Source organism: Oryza glaberrima, chromosome 8 (genome assembly GCF_000147395.1).
Source record: "Oryza glaberrima chromosome 8, OglaRS2, whole genome shotgun sequence".
Classification (NCBI taxonomy): Eukaryota; Viridiplantae; Streptophyta; class Magnoliopsida; order Poales; family Poaceae; genus Oryza; species Oryza glaberrima.
In genome coordinates this window covers 11,536,310-11,557,243 of record NC_068333.1, presented here as the reverse complement: position 1 = coordinate 11,557,243, position 20,934 = coordinate 11,536,310, and the positions used below count along the sequence as shown (strand labels likewise).

Here is a 20,934-nt window from a genome sequence, read left to right as displayed (position 1 = left end):
TCAAATTTGGACTCCTTCCAAATTCGACTCCGCATCCCATACGCACACAATACCTCCATCGTATGCCATATGGAATCTCTATCAACCACGTGCATCAACTCTAGCCTTAGTATCCCGCATGATCTCTGACCACCACGGACGTCGTCTTATCCCCAAGCCGACTCCCGGTCCATCACCGCAAATACTCTCCCGAGGCATCGAGTCACCTACACATGAAATAAACAAAGAAACCATATTCCGAGACCAAGCTATCTCTAACTTGACTCATTAGTAGCAAACAATAGTATTACATACGTATAGTATCCATCTAGAAGTCATAATCATGAAATAATCATGGATATCCAAACAAACAACTCGAAACCGAAACCGACACAGCGTTGACCGGTCAGACCGCGGGCTAGCCAGTCCGACTGCTCGATCACCGCCGGTCTGACCGGCACACACTGCTCGGTTTGACCGGTCACATGATATAACAAATACTGCGATCACCTGTGAAATCCAATCATCTTCAAAATCACTTCGTGAATAAATTCCAAATAACAAAATCAATAATCTCCAATGCCCGATTGTTCATCACAGAATAATAATAAAAAACACCTTTGATTTTACATATACATACCGATCTCACCACCACAGCGTATCGCTATGGGTCCACACAGGAAAGTGGGGATCTATGTGGGATTCAAATCTCCGACGATCATAAAGTATTTAGAACCCTTAACAGGTGATCTATTTACTACCCGGTTCGCTGACTCTATCTTTGATGAGGAACATTTCCCGGCATTAGGGGGAGACTTCAAGTACCAGAAAGAATGCCAGGAATTTGATTGGGATGCCCAGGGTATTCCAGCCTCAGACCCACGTACTACTGAAACTGAACTTCAAGTTCAGAAAATTATACATTTGCAAAGACTTGCAAATAACCTGCCAGATGCATTTACCAATTATAAAGGTGTGACTAAATCTTTCATTCCCGCTCAGAATTCGCCAGAAAGAGTGGAGGTACCAAATAAAACCACTCAACTTCCACTCACTAAAAAGAGAGGAAGAAGTATGGCCACTCAGCGAGAAATAATTGCTAATAAGCAAAGAAAGACGGTAAATGCAAACCAATCTTTAGTTGGTACACACCAAATTGATACTATATATCAAGCATATCGTGATATTCTGCAACCTAGCTCGGTGGTGCACAATGCTGAGACTAGGAATTCGGAAGACCACAGACACATTGTTTCGGGAGATCACGATGAGTCTATAAGGGTTGATGAAATTGCCATCAACTACTCTGAAACTGGAGAATCTTTTGATAGAAGAGCTACAATTGTCGACATTAATTTTTCTAAACAAATTGCTGATTGCCTCCAAGTTGATCCTGAACCTAGGTCTATAAAAGAGTGCCAAAAGCGCTCTGACTGGAACAAATGGAAGGACGCAATTGACGCAGAATTAGCCTCGCTTTACAAAAGAGATATATTCTCGGCTGTAATGCCTACTCCTCATGGTATCTTTCCTGTGGGATACAAATGTGTTTTCGTCCGGAAACGGAATGAATACAACGAGGTGGTGAGATATAAAGCAAGGCTTGTAGCACAAGGTTTTACGCAAAAACCTGGCGTTGATTTCAACGAAACTTACTCTCCAGTTATGAGTGGTATAACTTTCCGATATTTAATATCATTGGCAGTACAAAATCGTCTATTTATGCAGTTGATGGACGTAGTGACAGCATATCTTTATGGGTCACTTGATTCTGATATTTACATGAAGGTTCCTGACGGAATCGACATCCTGAATCAGAAGGTAAATCGTAACATGTATTGTGTTAAGTTGCAGAAGTCACTTTATGGCTTAAAACAATCGGGCAGGACGTGGTATAACCGATTAAGTGAATTCCTTTCACTAAAGGGATACACTAAAAATGATGATTTCCTGTGCGTCTTTATCAAAAAGTCCCCCACAAGATTTTGTATTATCTCGGTATATGTCGATGATCTCAACATCATTGGCAATACACAAGATATTACTGAAGCACGTCATCATTTAAAGACAGAATTTGAGATGAAGGATTTGGGTCAAACCAAATTTTGCTTAGGTCTACAACTTGAGCATTTACCTTCTGGAATCCTTGTGCACCAAAGTGCATATACCTAGAAAATTTTGGAGAAATTTAATATGGACAAGTCATATCCTTCCAAAACCCCTATGGTGGTTCGATCTCTAGACGTGGAGAAAGATCCATTTAGACCAAAGGAAGATGGTGAGGATGTGCTTGGACCTGATTTTCCATATCTTATTGCTATTGGCGCACTTATGTACCTTGCAAATAGTACGAGACCAGATATTGCTTTCTCGGTAAATCTATTAGCAAGATACAGCGCTGCTCCTACCAAACGCCATTGGACTGGAGTTAAGAATGTCTTTCGATATCTTAATGGCACAAGAGATCTTGGACTTTTCTTTAAAAAGAACCAGGATTCGACTTTAATTGGGTATACTGATGCTGGCTATTTATCTGATCCCCACAACGCCAAATCACAAACAGGATTCGTATTTTTACAAGGTGGAACTGCTATTTCATGGAAGTCTTCTAAACAGACTCTGGTAGCCACTTCCACAAATCATTCTGAAATAATTGCATTATATGAGGCATTACGTGAATGTGTATGGCTTCGTAGAATGGTTAACCACATATTAACATCTTGTGGTATTGGTTCATTGGAATCACCTACCATTATCTATGAAGATAATGCCGCTTGTGTTGTTCAGATGGAAACTGGTTATATTAAGAGCAACATCACTAAGCATATTGCTCCCAAATTATTTTATCCTCATGAGCTTCAACAACATGGAGAGATAAACATCTTGCAAACTAAGTCATGTGATAATCTTGCTGATTTATTCACAAAATCTCTACCATACTCCACATTCTTTAAATGTGTCGAAGGAATTGGTATGAGACGACTTAAAAATTTGCAGGATTCAGGGGGAGTATCTTCCTCTGGAAAATAACCTATTTTCGTCATATTATACTCCTTTTCCTTTGTATGAGTTTTACCCTTTAGGTTTTCTCATCCAAAGTTTTTAACGAGGTAATATCAACATAAGCTTCTATGTCTTATCATTTGGCTTTTCCCAACTAGGGTTTTTACTAAATGATAACTGTAGACATTATACTATTTTGGATCATACTATGAGCTTTACTCAGATCTAAAATAGTCAATAATATATCACAGTTTTCTCCTTATTTTTCCCACTGGGTTTTCGAGGAGTTTTACGTGATGTATTTAACTATAATTATTTCTAAGATTATCTTTACAGATATATGGAACAATGAAAGAGCAATGATCAAAGTTGAATTTGATCAATGGGGAGTGTTATGAAACAATATGGTGATCTCATCCATATAAAAGGATGGATCGCAACCGAAGGCAATCGCACCTCTTCTCTAGGCGCTCCTTGGCAATGGAAGCGATGGTTCCGAACCATCGCGTCTCCGGTTGCCACCCCTTCCCCATCTATAAATTGTACCACACTAATCAATAAAGAAATCCGCTCATTCATTCCCTACATTCTTGTGTTAAATTCTCTCTCTCGCTCAATCTCTCGCTCAATCAATTCTATCCACATTCAACATTACCCTCCTGTGGGTGAGACTAGAGGAGAGGAGATTATGGTCGAAATCGCTAATACGCGATCAGTCGTGCGCCCCTCTCCCGCGCGACTGGACACGTGTCGCGCGCGGAGAGGGGGGCGCAGGGGGCGTGCGTTTTTTTTTTGTTTTTTTGCTCGGTTTCCGGGCGGCACGCGTTTTTTTTTGCTTTTAGCGTGATTTTCTTTCTCTTTTTTTTCTTTTCTTCTTTCTGTATCGTTAATTTTTTTAGCGCACTTTTTTTTCTTTCCGTATCTTTTTCTGTTTTTTTGGTTTTTAATACATAGGTATACAAACTTTGTATACACGTATGTAAATTTTGTATATGCGTAACTTTTTATATATAGATGTACAAACTTTGTATAATACGTACATAAAGTTGGTATATTTTGTATACATACATATACAAACTTTATATACGGCATATAGCCGTATACAAAGTTTGTATACGCCGTATATAAACTTTGTATGTGTATATAATTTTTATACATATATACATATTAGAAATATGTGTATGTATATACATACGTATAAACTTTATATGTGTATAAAGTTTAGAGAGGAGAGACTAAAGGGTAGAAACCGACCGCGCGCCGCACCAAGGGCATGACTGATCGACCGTTATGGGCCCCCTTGGGGGAGATGGTGGAGGATGGGGAGGCACGAGACCAGAGGGTGGGCGCTGGCCTGGAGCACATAGAGAAGGACCTCGTCCTCCTCTTGGCCCGGTCCCGTGCTTGCACTGCTTGCGTTTCTTCATGACTTTTTCTATTTGTCAATTCTCCAGTTTCCAAATGGGTACCATTCTGTGATTTTGGTTTCTGTTTTTTTTTTTTCGTATTTCCAATCTGGATTATCAGGAAGAGTTTGGTTCACTGTACAGTTCTTCGATTTTTATTCAATTTGATTCATATTAATACCTATCTCAGAACTCTATATACGGTCCTCCACTTTTGATTAAAATCTGCTTCAAATACAATTCGTGTGCTTCGGTCGGATGAAAAAAAATTCGTGATGTGAAAAAAAAATCATATTATTAAGATAAGATGTAAAATCTTCATTAAAAAAAGATAAGATGTAAAATTGATATGGAATGTGGCATGGGCGTAAACTGATCTGGGACATGGCGTGATCTGTAGAGGGAAAGGAAAACGTGGAGCAATCTGGGAGGGGGCGATCTGGAGGAATCTGATGCGAAATCGCAAAAAACGCGTACGGGAGGGAATCGGACTGTAAAATAGCGTGGGAAAATCGCAAAAGAACGTGCACAGGGAGGGAATCGGACTCGAATGGCACAACGCAATATAGACGACGTACGAAATTGCTAGGCAAAAACATTTTAAAAATTTATAATAGATAAAGAAAGATACAAATTATTAGAAAATTAATTGTACCTTTGGTTGTCCCTGCATGATTACGAGCTGCACTCACTGATACCATAAGTATAGATTTTTTTTTTTTTGAGAAGGCAAGAACTTTCCTTGTAAGTATAGATAATTCACCCTGCTGGTGTCCTTTTGATTTGCGTGGTGCTTGAATTCGAAAATGGTCGTGGTGCAGAAATTCGGAAATGGTTTTAAGTATGTAATTGCATTGCAAGACATGGGCTGTGTTTTTTTGGCGGGGTTGGGAACCCGTCCCCTCTACACGGGAGCGATAGATTAACACATGATTAATTAAGTATTGTCTATAAAAAACTTTCCTCTATAAACTTTTTGCAAAACATGTACCGTTTGGCAGTTTGAAAAGCATATGCGCGGAAAACGAGGGAGATGAGTTGGGAACCCATGAGAAAGAACACAGCGTGTGTGCGAAAAACAAGGTAGATAAGTTGGGAACCCATGAGAAAGAACACAACCATGGTCACATTACTAGTAGTACATCTACTCCTGAAGGTCTAGAGACATTATATGGTTCTCTATTCGAGAGCGAACCAGAAAGAGGGTAAAAAAAAATGTCTTCCTAACCCCTCTTCCCCCTGGCTCCTGGCAGCTCACCGGTGGTGACAGCCCGAGGAGGGGTTAGATAACTTCCTCCTAAGTAATACTTCCCCCTTCCCAAAATATAAGAATCTAATACTGAACGAGACACGTCCTACTACTACGAATCTAAATAGGGATCTGTCTAGATTTGTATTCTAATATATGCTATATCTAGTAGATTTTAGTATTATGATGTATTATATCCAGGGCCGGTCCTGAGTTTTCAGGTCCCCGATAGGGCCCCTTAACATACTACTATATAATAATCAATAAGTACATATACTTCATATATATGAGTTATTGCCATAAATGTTTAAATTGCATTTAGAAATAAATTTTACATAGAAAACATTGTAAATATTGCCCTACAAAACATATTTTCTTGATGTGCCTATGTTACCTCTTAAAACTTTATCTAGTAACCCCTTCCGAGATTCATTAAATCCCATCGTTTTGTTTTTTCTCCATTTTCTCACAACCCGATGCATACTTTCTCGACGACATAGCTTGATAATTGCAAAAAAAATATTATAATGATTTAACTTCTATAAATTACACTACAAAATTACAGATCTGAATTTAAATCTTACCAATTAATTGATTGCAAGCGTCTAGGTGCTCACGTCAAATGAGTCGGAAACATACTAGTGCAGATAGGGCCTTTTCGGTTCATCCAACTCTGGGAACAACACCAACTAAATTAATTGACCTAACATCCAGTCCTATGGGAACAACAGCAGCAACTATGGCAACAACAGCAAATGGATCAATTTTTCACATGGGCTTGAGATGGCAATTGGGAAATTGACTCTTCTCCTTGTCCAGTACGGCAATACTCGATCTTGATGGCAGCACGCGCAAGCCGGCAAGCTGAAGCAAAGATTGCAAGAAACTGCGACGGATGGACTTGCGTCGACACAGGGATTGCGCGATCTCGCATCGCGTGAGGAGTGAGTGAGGACGTGGGCAGCGTCGCGGCGGCAATCTCGCTCGCTCCTGTTCGGCTTCTCCACTTGATCCTGCTGCGCCTGTTGGATTGGAGTGTTGGGCCACAGGGGGAGGGCGCGGGGAGGGGCCTCTACGATTTGAGGGCCTAGAGTGGCCGCACCTCTCGTGCCCCTCTAGGGCCGGCGCTGATTATATCTAGTATCAAGTTATTATATCTTGAAACGATGCGAGTACAGTGTAGTTCCGGTTTCTTGGGATTTGTAACACCCCGATTTTCGTTCGGGATTAAAAATCATTAAAAATACATTTTCTAGAAATTAAATAAAAGTTAAAGCAATTTAATCAAGTGAATTATTGAGGGAATTTAAAATTTCCTTTAAAAAATCATTGGCCGAGAATATTTTGTAATATTCTTTGTGCCCTAAAATATTCTCTGAAATTTCCCGTGAATTTTCAGAGCTCAAGAAATAATTTTAAAGTCACACATCATTTATCCAATTATATAAAAAGAAAAACTCCCCTCCTCCCTCTTGGGCTCGGCCCAAAGCCTCCCCTTTCTTTTCCCGGCCCGGCCGACTCCTCCCCTCATTGCCGGCTTCCAGCCGAGTTTTCCCGCCGCCTTGCGCCTCCTCCCTTTTCCCTAACCTTTCCTCCTTGTTCCCCGGGTCCTTCCAGCCGCCGTCCGCCAGTTCCCGCTCGTGAAACAACACCGGACCACCGTTGCCGTGCCACCACGAGGAGCCGCCGCCGCCTTCCCGTCACCTTCTCGCCGTTGCGCGAGCACGGTGAGCACTTCCCTCCCTCTTCCTCTGTCTCCCCTTCGTTGGCCGCCTTGTGCTGCGTCGCCGCCACCGGTGGCCGTCCGTCCAAGCCGCCGCCACTGTTCGCCGCTGCTCGGCCGGGCCGGTCTTGGCCGCACCCGTGCCCTGGCTACCCTGCCCGTGGCTGCCCGTGGACCACTCCCGTGGTCTCGGTCCACGGTGCCGCCCCGGCCGCGGTGGACCGTGTCCACCGTGCGCCCATCCCCTTTGTGCCGCTGACGCGTGGGGCCCGCCTGTCGGCGCCGGCTCTTTGCTGACGTTAGTGCTTAGCTTTTCCTTTGTAAAAATTAATTAATAATTGCGCAATAATTCGGTTAATAATTATATAAATTCATTTAAATGGCTCAAAACTTCTAAAATTCATATCTAATTCATTCGAACTCCAAATTGGGCCATTCAACTTGCAAAATTCATCTAAAATTGAGCTCTACATGTTTGTTTACTTTTTATATATTGTTTCCTTGGTTTTTATTAGAGTTTTTCCCTCGTTTTGCGTGCTAGCGTGTAGTTTCCGTCGTTTTGGAAGTCCGCGTCGCAAGGATAAGAGTTCAGAAGATCGAAGTGAAGAAGCAAGGAAAGTCACACATTCCCCCTTGAGCATGTTGATCCCAATTTACAAATATTTTACTGTTTGCTAATAAATATGCATGTTTTGCTAATTACATGGGATCAGGGTTTACCTATCTGCTCGCTTGTGCCATATTTACTTGATATTTGTCCTTTGTCAACATTGGGTAATAAATCGACTAGCTCATGTTACTTATGTGACCTAGCTAGAACTATGTGCATAGCCATGCTTAATTACCACTAGCTCAGTTGATGGGATAATTGCAGTATTAGACCTTTTAGTATCAGAACAAGCTGCATGCTCGAGACACCCGACCATGTTTCATTGGTTGTAATTATCCAACTAAAATGCAACATATTGGTGGGTTGTGGGTGCATGGTTTTGCTGGTTGCACCCATGGTAATTAAGGACCGGTTCGCGGGAAACCCTGTAAGACATACAACACTTGCCACAAGCGGGAATGGTTAACTGCCTGACTTGAAGTATAGCTTTTCTCTGGCTGACGTTCCCGGACAAGGGTGGACGTGATGGAGTGGGGTCGGCCGGGGTGTTCGGTTGATCAGCTTCCGAATTCACCGTGGCACGAGAGGGGACTGTCCGCTGCCTTCCGAGGAGTGGGGGTGAAACCTGAGGTGTGGTGCGATTGGTCAGAGGGGATTATATGAAGGGTCTTGTCACAATCACTCGACATGGTGACGTGTTCATCATGGGCGCATGATGACGCGGTGACATGCCGGTGGATTGTGTCTTGTGGGTACAGTTGTGCACCTCTGGCCAGAGTAAAACTATTCGAATAGCCATGCCTGCGGTTATGAGCGATCGACCAGATTCACCGTGATTAGTCTCACCCTTAATAAATCGATCCAATGCACTTTAGTTCAGGTGGGTGGGTTGGTTGGGCCTGTTCAACGTGGTGTAGCGTTGATCAGTGGAGATTTAATGTTACCTTAATTACTTAACAGTTTTATGGTTTTGCTCAATAAAATGCTTTACAACTGCCTTTATGCAAATAGCTACAAACCTCCCTTTGTCTCCCGTTGCACGTCTGCATCATTGGTGTGGCTTGCTGAGTACGTTGGTTGTACTCAGCCTTGCTATTATTCCCCCTTTTCATAAGTGTAGTGCTTCTGAGCTGAAGACGAAGTTAGAGGACCAAGGCTCAGACCTCAGTTGAGTTTTGCCTGTGGAGTGGAGCTGAAGCCCCGCTAGGATCGCCTTTTTCCGCTGCTGCTGCTTTCGTTTCGGTGTGAGGACTAAGTGTCTCTTCTGTAAGTATTTTACGCTTTATTTATGTTTGGATCTGTTTTTTGGGTATACCAACCATTCACCCCCCCCCTCTGGTTGGCTTAGTTCTTGTGATTCAATCCTACAGTACACAGCACAACCGAACTTACGCAAATGGGAAATACTTGGAGGATTTCCACGTACTAACTGCATTGGGGAAGTTTCATGATATGCAGTTGGTCATAGTTGGACAAGGTTAGCAGCGTGTAGAACTGCATGACCCCAACACGACGAAGGTAATTTGCAATTCATCAATAATGGTCGAGCAATAAGCTTAATTCTTTTGATCAATGATTCAGCCAAACCATTTTGTGTGTGGACATATGGAACAGAGTGCTGAACCTGAATTCCCAATGCCATACAATAATCATCGAAAGCATGGGATGTAAATTTGGCAGCATTGTCCATATGGATTGATTGAATCCTATGTTCAGGGTAATTTGCCTTCAGCCTTATAATTTAAGACATTAATTTGGCAAAGGCATGGCTTCGTGTTGATAAAAGACACACATGAGACCATCTTGCAGATGCGTCAATCAAAACCATAAAGTACCTAAACGGTCCAGATCTTGGCACAATAGGGCCACAGATATCTCCTTGAATGTGTTCAAGGAATTTAAGTGGTTCAGCTCTAATTTTGAGATAAGATGGTCTCAAAATCAGTTTCCCAGTAGCACATGCAGTGCATACGAAATTAGAGGATTTGGGAAATTTGTCGGTGATCAAATGATGACCAATAGAGTTGCCAATAATTTTTCTCATCATCCCGATACTGGGGTGCCCAAGTCGATCATGCCAAGTGTGGAATGCATCAACATTTTGAAAAATTACTTTATACGCAACATGTGCAATGGGCTTAATGTATGTATAGTACAATCCCGATGTGAGAGATGGAATTTTCTCGCAAATGCGTTTGCCATATCCATTTTGTTTGGTTAAGAGAAGAAATTCTTCTCGATTATCCATATGGATTTCAATGTGAAACCCATTTTGACGGATATATCTATAACTTAGTAGGGTACGGGTTGAATCAGGATACAATAAAGCATCCTCAATTGTAATTTATGTACCCATTGGGAGTGTAATAATTGCTTGTCCTGAGCCAACTATCACAGTATCGCGCCCAGCAATAGTCAAAACTTTGCCTTCTCTCTTTTTGAGAGTTTGAAAGTATTTGATCTCCCTAAGTATAGAGTTTGTGGTACCACTGTCCACAAGACATAATTCATCTTCAATCGGAGCGATATCCTTAGACATCTATTATTACTTGTTGTTTTGTGTACCCTGGCTAGTCCTGGACAAGGATTTAATACACAAAATAGTCTGAAAATTTGGGCTAAATTTCTGGACGTAACAGGCTTGTCCTGCTTTATGGTCTACTTTGATGGTTTCGGCTTCATGGTAGTCGTGCTTGGAGGAGGTGGATCTAGTGCCAATGGTTGTCTGTAGCAGTGGCTCCGCGTCTCATGAGTGGTGAGGAAGAAGCAGCCTTTCCAAGGCATAAGTGAATTTGGAAACAATAGTCACCCGTTGCAGCGGTTCCAGCATGACCGCCTTGTGCTAGTACTACATCGCACCCACGTGTGGTAATATCAGCATTAATTGACAAAAGTTCACCGCGCGAGTCGCGAAGTGAGTTTTTGCCACGAACGCACCCAATACACTCCAATATGTCCAAAAATCATGTTTTGGTGCTTTTTGAACTTTATCGTTCCGGTTAAAAACAACGCACCCACGAGTGACAATATCGGCATTAACTCTAATCGGTAAAATTGAAACCACTTCTATTTGAACAATAACTTGAATAGAAGTGTACATGTGTAATAATTTATTCAAATACTAGTTTATTTATCACCAACAAATATAAATTTTGTGGAGTTTTACTCTCTGTTTAGGCCTCCTAAGAATTCAAACCAACTTTCAGCCTAACCAATTTCATCTTTTCACCAGAATTAAAATATTTTGAATTTTTGAGTGAAACTTTGAAAAATGGAACCTAGAAACCAACACCTATCACCACACCAAATCCCTTAATTTTTGAACTAGTTTTACCTAGTCAAATTGAATTTACCAACAGAGGGAAAGAAAATAAATCCTGGAAATTGCAACAACGAATCTGTACTAAGTTTTTCACGCACCTCTCTCACCCTCATTAACAGCCACGACTTGGGCCCACTTGTCACTGACCTTAGGTGCCTCTTTAGCCCCAGAACACACCCATGGGCGTGCTCCCACCTCAAGACTTAAGGGGGGGGGGGGGCAGAGAAAACCCCTTCTTCTTCCTCCCCTTTCATCTTCACTGCTTGTTCTTTCTTTTCTTCCTCAAGCTGAGCTCTCATCTCACTTCTCCTCACCAAATCCCATCCAATAGCCCAAGATCAATCCCTGCATGTTAGATCACAACAATCCCCATCATCCAAGCTTTCCATCCATCCCAACATCTTGCACATGCATGGAGAGTTGAGAGAGATCGAAATAGGAGAAGAGAGGGGTGGTTTCAGCCTGCATGGTTGCAGTAGCAATATGACTTTATTTCCCTCCATTTGGTGAGCTTCCTTGCCATCCATGGTGCCTTTTTTTAGTTCCCTTCATGTTGAACATCTACAGCAACATTCAACAGGTCATCCATCTCCATTATTGCAGCTAGGAGGTGGCTGCAGCTCATCCGGTGTTAATCTCTTTTGATTTCGGTTGAAGCAGCCCTAGGCAACGTCTCTTACCGTCAGCCCGAGGCCTTGCTCCGTCTCTTGCCATCAGCCCGAGGCCTTAGCCTCGCACGACCCTACGTCCAGGTTGCTGCCATGTGAACGAAGTCCGGTGGAAGTTGGAGAAAGGGGGGAGTGAAAATAGAAATCGATTTCTGAGATAGCTTTTGAGCTGAAAGAGGTTTGCGTTTAAAAATTCATAACTAATTCATATAAACTCCGAATTCAGTGAACCAAATTTCTGTGGATTAAGAAAAACGTGATCTTCAATGTTGTAAAATAAAAATGACCAACTTTTGTACTGGTTTTCCCAGTAAAAATATAAATAGCTATATGTATCCCTTGTGTGGTCTAGCTGTTATGAAATTCGTAAGAAATACAAGCTAAAATTGTGAAACCAATGTTGTTGAGCTTATATTTTAGTACTCTTTGCTGTTGTGGTGTTGTTTTTGGAAAAACTATCTCTTAAATCATGTTTAGGAGTTTATTTAGCATTCCTATGTTTCTAACTTGTAAGATCCATAAATAAATAATGACAACACATATAGCTGTGAAATAATTTTTCTTAGGAGCTGTGAGTGATGTACTTTACTCTAAAAATAATCATTATTATGAAATTTTGGTTTGAAATGCATTTTACTTGTAATGTACTAAAGGAAACGTCAATATTTACAGAACTGCCATTTTCAGCACCTAAGAGCTTGTCATTTTCATATCTCCCAAACCATAAGTGATAATCTGGTGATTATTTGAACTAAATTCAAGTTAAAATATTATCTACCCACTGTATTTATTTCATAATTTATCGTTCATTTTGCATATGCATGTTTATTTGGCTCTTATTCGCATATTGCTTCTTTTCGATAGATTCGGAGATTCCGGAGAGTAACGAGCCATATCCCGAGGAGGATAGTGACTACCCTCAGCATCAAGGCAAGCACCTAAGCATATAGAACCTATACTTTCTCTAAAAATGATTTGGTTGCAATCTATACGTATATATATGCATGCATTGCCTAGATATTAATATTGTCGGTTTATGGTGTATGGGTAGAACCTATTTATGCATTTAGTTCTTGTGTTATTGATGTCCTTATATCCTATTACCACTGGTTGGGGGATTACTTGGGATTTCTTATTCATTAATGCTTAGCCATGCTTAGTGCTAATAGAACTATAGGGATGGACAGTGCTATTAATTGTGGTATATAAACAACTTGCATTATTGGGCATAAAACTTGAGCACTTACACTAAATAATGGTTGATGAAATATGTTGGACTTGGATGGGTGATAGGGCGATGATGGGAGGTTGGTTTCCCCTGATGCAAGTAGCCCCGTCTAGGTTGTTAAGGACCGAACATTTTGACATCTATTCAAGCACCCTTCGTACTTACCACATGCCTTATTTGGGACCGGCTTGTTCTTACTAGTTGTACTGTGATCATTTATACCACGTTGGAGAGTCGTGAGGCAAGTAGCCTTTGGAGGGCCTCGGGTGCCTAGGTTTGGCCGGGGGTGCCTCCCGCATGGCGCGCCCGCCTTGGTCACATCACGCACGCACGTGACTGAGTCGTCGGGAACCCCAGCGTGGTATATGTGGTTGGGGTGGGGCTAAGAAAGGGCATGTAATGAGCTTGAATCACTTGTGTACCGCACTCGACGGGGTGTGTGGCATTTGATCTTTGTTTATTTCGTGTGGGTCCAGTTGTACACCTCTGATCAGAGTATAATCTATTCGAATAGCCGCGTCCTCGGTTATGGACAATGCTTGATGTGTTAGTTAGTTATGTTAGCATCAAATGTGGATTATTATGGATGGGATTATGTTTGACGTTGGTGTTGGCATGTTGTGCCATGTTGGTATGGACTTTGGTAGTCCATGGATGATGATGAGAGCGTCGTTTGGGCTCATTTGCTTATACATTTCAGAATTATATACTTGATGTCCATAAATTAAAATGATGCTAGATTTACTTGTCCTTGCTTATTTACTCATTAATTGCTCAATAAAATTAGCTTTATGCAAATGTTGAACCTAGAGACCCACTATAGGCTAGAAAGCTTGCATACTTCTCTCTCCCTTATGTATATATAATTTTGGGTAAGACTTGCGAGTACAATCTTGTACTTAACCCGGTGTCTGCAATTTCAGGAGAGGATTCCGGTTATGAGTTATGCTTCTTGTGTGGTCATTGCTCTGCCGAGGGCGGCGAGGGCAATGAGTGATCTCTTGCAGCTTGGCTCTTGCCCGGTTGGTTTGCCCTAGTGGGGTTGTGGCACCACCGGTTTTATCTTTTGCTTATGAACTCTATTTGAGACTTCCACTGCTATATTTATGTGTTGTATGTTGGGACCTCGGACCCTATTATGTGTCATGTACCTCGCTGCACTTTAACCCTATTATGGTACTTGCTATGTTTATTAATTGCTTGTGATGAAAGTGTGAGGCTAGTCGCATTCCTGGGGACTAGCTAAGCATGAGTAACGGGTTTTGATCGCTTGAGATAATTGGGGATAGCGCTTTGGATCGAGTCACTGGGTATGCTTTTGGTCGCCACCTTCGAGTGGTTGACAAGCATATGACGTGGTGGACTGGCAAGCTATCTTACGGTTATGTCTTGCGCTCACTACTCGACATTTGGTTTATTATAACAGAAGGTTGTCAACCGCGATCATGGACACATTGAGGACGAGTGGCTATTTATGCGTGTATGGATCCTACTTCTCCAATAGTATGTGGTGGTCGCGTTGGACACTGGATGGTATAATACTCGGGGTGTCCACATGTCAATATCGGCATTATTTGACAAAAGTGCGCCGCGCGAGTCGCGAAGTGAGTTTTTGCCACGAACGCACCCAATACACTCCAATATGTCAAAAAATAGTGTTTTGGTGCTTCTTCAACTTTTTGATTCCGGTATATAACATCGCACCCATGTGTGGCAATATCGGCATTAATTGACAAAAGTTCGTCGCGCGAGTAGCGAAGTGAGTTTTTGCCACGAATGCACCCAATACACTCCAATATGTCCAAAAATCATGTTTTGGCGCTTTTTGAACTTTGTGATTCCGGTATATAACATCGCACCCACGTGTGGCAATTTCTCTGGAATCAAAAACTTCAAAGAGCACCAAAACAAGATTTTTGGACATATTGGAGTGTATTGGGTGAGTTCGTGGCAAAAACCTCACTTCGTGACTCGCGCGGCGAACTATTGTCAATTAATGTCATTATTGGCACATGTGGGTGCCATGTTTTTCACCGGAATCAAAAAGTTCAAAAAGCACCAAAACATGATTTTTGGACATATTGGAGTGTATTGGGGGCGTTCGTGGAAAAAACTCACTTCGTGACTCGCGCAGCGAACTTTTGTCTATTAATGCCGTTATTGTCACACGTCGGTGCGATGTTATATACTGGAAACAAAAAGTTCAAAAAGCACCAAAACATGAATTTTGGACATATTGGAGTGTATTCTATGAGTTCGTGGTAAAAAATCACTTCGTGGCTCGCGCGGCAAACTTTTGTCAATTAATGCCAATATTGGCACACGTGGGTGCGATGTTATAGACTGGAATCAAAAAGTTCAAAAAGCCCAAAACATGATTTTGGACATATTGGAGTGTATTGGGTGCGTTTGTGGAAAAAAATCACTTCGTGACTCGCGCACGCGCGCTTTTGTCAATTAATGCCGATATTGTCACACGTGGGTGCCATGTTTTTCACCGGAATCAAAAAGTTCAAAAAAACACCAAAACATGACTTTTGGACATTTCGGAGTGTATTGGGTGAGTTCGTGGCAAAAACTCACTTCGTGACTCGCGTGGCGAACTTTTGTCAATTAATGCCGATATTTGGCACAAATGGGTGCCATGTTTTTCACCGGAATCAAAAAGTTCAAAAGGCACCAAAATATGATTTTTGCACATATTGGAGTATATTGGGTGCATTCGTGGCAAAAATGCACTTCATGACTTGCGGGGCGAACTTTTGTCAATTAATGCCAATATAGGCACACGTTGGAGCGTTGCTTTTAACCGGAATGAAAAAAATTCAAAAAGCACCAAAACATGATTTTTGGGTATATTGGAGTGTATTGGGTGAGTTCGTGGCAAAAACTCACTTCGTGACTCGCGTGGTGAACTTTTGTCAATTAATGGTGATATTGGCACACGTGGAGTGGCAAGATTTCATAAAGATGTACGTACTGTTGCTGGCCAACAGTATCCAACATTTCGTGCTGCCTTTGAGGCATTGGGCTTACTCGGTGATGATCGTGAGTGGACCCAAGCTATGGGCGATGCAGCCCAATGGGCACTTCGATATCAGCTTCGACAATTGTTTACCAAATTGCTTTTATTTTGCGAAGTTACAAACCTAGCCAAACATTTTGATGAGTATGCACTGTTGATGGGAGATGATGTACGGTATCACACTACACGGATCACATCAGATATTTCCGCAACATTGCTTGAGAAATATATTAGGTCCTATGTCTTGCTTGAGTTGGACAAATTGCTTAAACATGCTGGGTATACATTGGCTCACTTTCACTTGCCACCACCAGATCATCATTCTACTCCCAATTTTGACAATAGGTTAATATTGGAGGAACTTGATTACAATATGGACAATCCATCAATATTTCTGTAGGAGCAACTTAGCCAGCTCAATCCAACTTAGAGGTTAGTATATGATGCTATAGAGCATTCAGTTCTCAACAATTATGGTCGTATCTTCTTTATCTATGGTTATGGTGGAACCGGTAAAACATTCCTATGGAATTCTTTGTTGAATGGCATTAGAAGTCAAGGCAAGATAGCCTTAGCAGTTGCATCTTCTGGAATAGCTACTCTTTTGCTACCAGGAGGCCGCACACCACATTCACGCTTTAGGATCCCTTTAGATACTCAAGAGCATTTTATGTGTGCAATTAAAAAGAGTACAAACTTGGCTGAGCTAATTCAACAAGCAGCTCTTATTATATGGGATGAAGCGCCAGTGAATCACAAACATTGCTTCGAAGCACTTGATCATACGCTTCGAGATATCATGTCATCAAATGACCAAGTTTTGGCAAACAACAAGTTTGGTGGTATAACAATTGTATTAGGTGGAGATTTCAGGCAAACTCTTCTGGTCATTCCAAATGCAAAGAAACAACAGATCCTAGCTGCTTCCATCATCTGATCCTATTTGTGCCGCTGTTGTATGGTTCTTGAATTGACTAAAAACATGAGGCTCAATTCTCCAACAATCTCTTGCTCTCACAAGATTGAACTTGAAAAATTTGATACGTGGCTTCTCTCCATAGGTGATGGTACAATTGAATCCACACCTACAGATAAACATGATACCTCTTGGACAGATAAACATGATACCTCTTGGGTCCAGATTCCTGAGTACCTCCTATTACCATCTGAGCAGAGAAACCTTGAAGGTTTAATTTCATTTGTTTATGGATCTATGCAGCATATCTCCGAATGAGCAAGCTATCTATGCGAGAGAGCAATTTTATCACCAATAAATGAAGTGGCTGCTACCATCAATGCACAAAATAATTGCTCAAATTGCTACTGAAGAAATGTCATACTATAGTTATGATAGCATTGATGATGCCACGTCCAACTATTGTGATGTTCAGTTTCTTTACCCTACAGAGTTTCTAAATACATTATACACTAGTAATATGCCCGTGCTAACGCTACGATAATATTTGATATAATTCATCCTTCAACCAAAAGACGGCAGCAGTATGTATAGTAGTATTGTTCTCTGAATCACAGACTTTCGTTGCTAGGAAAAACAATAATGACATTATCTTATAGTTCTGTTTTTTTTCAAATACACTATAATCGGGGCACATTTTATTCCTTGCAAGTAGAATCATAGGCAATACCACAATATGCTATGCTTCATAAGTCAAATTTACTACAGATGAAACAAAGGCAGGAATGACAAAAATGGTTGTTCTGTAGTAGTTTCTGCAGATAAACAAAAAGCTTCCGCTAGACAAATGAAGACAGACAGATCCCGTGAGTGGGAAGAAATAGCACCAGCCTCATCTCTCCTGTTGCACACCCACCTCGGGATAACCTCGTTAAGACCGTGCAGAATAAGCTGCTTGTCCTTCCTCATTAGTTTCTTATAGTTGCCAAAGCCAAAGAATATAGGCACTAAAGATATCGATAGCCTATGTGCACATGCTAAATATTCCTATCAAGTGGTATAGTAGGTGAGAAACAACTCTGATAAATAAAAAACTAGTACAGGTCTGATAATATTGAGAGAATTCAAATACAGGGGCATACATGCACACACCGTGATCAATTACCAGATCTCCATTCGCTTGACACGGTGTTGTCCAAAAAAAAAGACAGCTGGTGTTTATGTTGTGTCAAGGGTTGTATAACATCAGATTGAGGTGCTTGGGAAATTAATCCATCCTCAAAACATGGACACAAAATAGTCTGAACTATAGAATAGAACAAATATAAGGAAAACCAGAGCCTTTTGCAGGATTTTTTTAAAAAATCATATGTCAATGCAATGCAAGAACTCTGTACCTGTTGTGATCTCTTCTTTGTACTCACAATTCCTTTTCAAAAGTTCTCCCTTGCAATGCCTCTTGCAATCCCAGATTTTTCAACTCTAAGGTGATAAGCCTAATCATAAAAAAGATTGCAATTCCCCTCTAAACTAAAATATCATTTGTGGTGCTGCAACAAGCTTACAAATTAACTACAACAAACTTTGCTGTTGCATCCTATATATCCTTACCTTGCCAAATTATTTTCGTGAAGAGCCTTTTCTTGATCGTATCCACTTCATACTTTTGGTTACAGGGAATTTTTGCACTACCTGCAGCGAGAACTCAGGTCCATATTAAGGCTAAAAGATAACTGTAGAAAGTAGGTTAACTGTGGTCAACTTTTTTATTAAACAGTTAACTAAAAATTTCAGATAGAATATAGATTGTTCTACCTTGCTAATTCAATAAGCTTTGCCTCACTTTGCCAATTTATTTTTGTGGAGAAGAACCTATTCTTGAACTGTACTATGTCCACTTCATACTTTTGGTTACATGGAATTGTTGCACTCCCTGCAGCAAGAATTCAGGTGCATATTGAGGCTAAAAGATAAGCGTAGAAAGTAGGTTAACTGTGCCCAGATTTTTTACTTAAAAGTTAACTAAAATATTCAGACAATAGAGAATGTTGAACCTGCGTAATCCATCATGTAGCCCGATTTTAGTTTCCCATTGGCAGGTTTATTAAATAATTGAACGGGTGGCAGTATAATGGGACCTCAGTGTTATTGTTACTAATTAAGAAACACACTGAAGAACATCACGAAAAAATATAATTTAAGAAAACATTAATTTGATCGCAGATGCAGCCGCAGCAAAAACAACCTTAGCCGAAGCCTTCGCATTAACATCACAAAAATGAACTAATTCGTGTTTCCTCCACATTTTTTCTTGATTCAATGCTGAAATCTTCGGCTCTGATATCACTTGTTATAAAACATGTCCCGATAGCATATCGGAAACCAAACACAGAAGAAACACTTAGACTGTGTTCGGATGCGTGAGTTCCCAACTCTAATAGGGTGCACGGAAAACGGAGCAGTCCATTAGCACATGATTAATTAAGTATTAGTCCATTTATTTTTCAAAAATGGATCAATATGATTTTTTAAGCAACTTGCGTATATAAACTTTTTTAAAAAAACGCACTGTTTAACAGTTTGAAGAGCGTGCGCGCGGAAAACGAGAGGAGAGTGTTGGGAACTTGGAGTTCCAAACACAACCTTAACTTAATGTCTTGCTCCAAACATGTGGTCACTGGTCAGAGGTCCCACCATCCCCATAGGTTGCCTCCTCTTGCAAAGATGGGGAAAAAGAAACTATTGCCAGATCATTGCAGAGCTTCAATAATCCAGGGCAATACCAATATAGTACTAACTGCGCCATCCATCAGAACTTCAAGAAAGATCTGAGAACTTGCTGTCTTCTCAAAACCAGTAACTAAAAATAGAATCCTCCCAGCAGCAAACTTTTATCTGTGAAAGCAACAACACTTCATGTAAACTTTTGTTTGCTGAGAAAACCAGTAACTAAAAATAGTCATCCTATCAGTAAATATAACCCGTTAAAACATGAGACACATGGTTCAGTGAATTTACAGCCTACTCTGCAATACAAATTGCATCTGGCTATTCAGACATGGTTCAGTGTTTCATTATATAGCATACTAAATGGAATCTCACATCAATGAGGAAAACAAGAAGAGGAACCTACCAACCTTGTGGACAACAATGTCACTGAGGAAGAACTTCTGGGTGAATCAAATCTCCCGATGCTTACAGCTGTTGCAGATCTTGCAGAGTCATGAAATCCCTATCACCTAACACAAGATTAAAACACAGAAACCGAAATCCTATAAAAAAATCACTCTAACATATCATCTACAACCAGATTCCCCACGATTATAGCCCCGAAATCATCGAGAAACCAAACCTCCCCAAGTTCAGTGACCGACAAACAAGCAGACAAGGGGCAGATCATCCAAGAAACAAACAGATATGTACTAAGAACCGTATGATCAAATCAGCGGCGACTAATAGGGAGAGAGGAGACATAGCAGCGATTGGGAATATAGAAAATGGGAGAGGGGTGGGGGCGGAGGATTTGTGTACCTTTTGGCAGAGCATACCAAGGTGGGGCATGCCATGTCGGTGACGCTTGAGGCAGGGGGAACAGCATAGCATCAATGGAGGAGGCAGCGTGTAATGTCCCCTTCTCCAAACAAACTTACACCTGTTAGAAGAAACAAAAAATGTTATCATACTTTTTGAAATTTCAGTCGGTGTGTACATTCAAACTTGTATGATACTGTTCAGTTATAAAATCATGTCAAGAGATTTTTTTGTTTAAATGACCATCATACAAGAGCAAGCTTATATGTTTGAT

At 41.0% G+C, this 20,934-nt stretch overlaps 1 long non-coding RNA gene and 1 pseudogene across 1 annotated transcript; one reads left to right on the top strand and one right to left on the bottom strand.

The window, feature by feature from the left end:
- Positions 1-11,700: 11,700 nt before the first annotated feature.
- On the top strand, positions 11,701-14,442 carry LOC127782924 (uncharacterized; annotated as a pseudogene).
- A 3,380-nt stretch (positions 14,443-17,822) lies between these two features.
- On the bottom strand, positions 17,823-20,671 carry LOC127782798 (uncharacterized). The gene is made up of 4 exons (XR_008019227.1): positions 20,267-20,671; positions 19,773-20,024; positions 18,945-19,062; positions 17,823-18,821 (listed from the first exon to the last, which is right to left on the bottom strand). It is a non-coding gene; the product is annotated as an uncharacterized LOC127782798 (long non-coding RNA).
- Between the last annotated feature and the right edge of the window lie 263 nt (positions 20,672-20,934).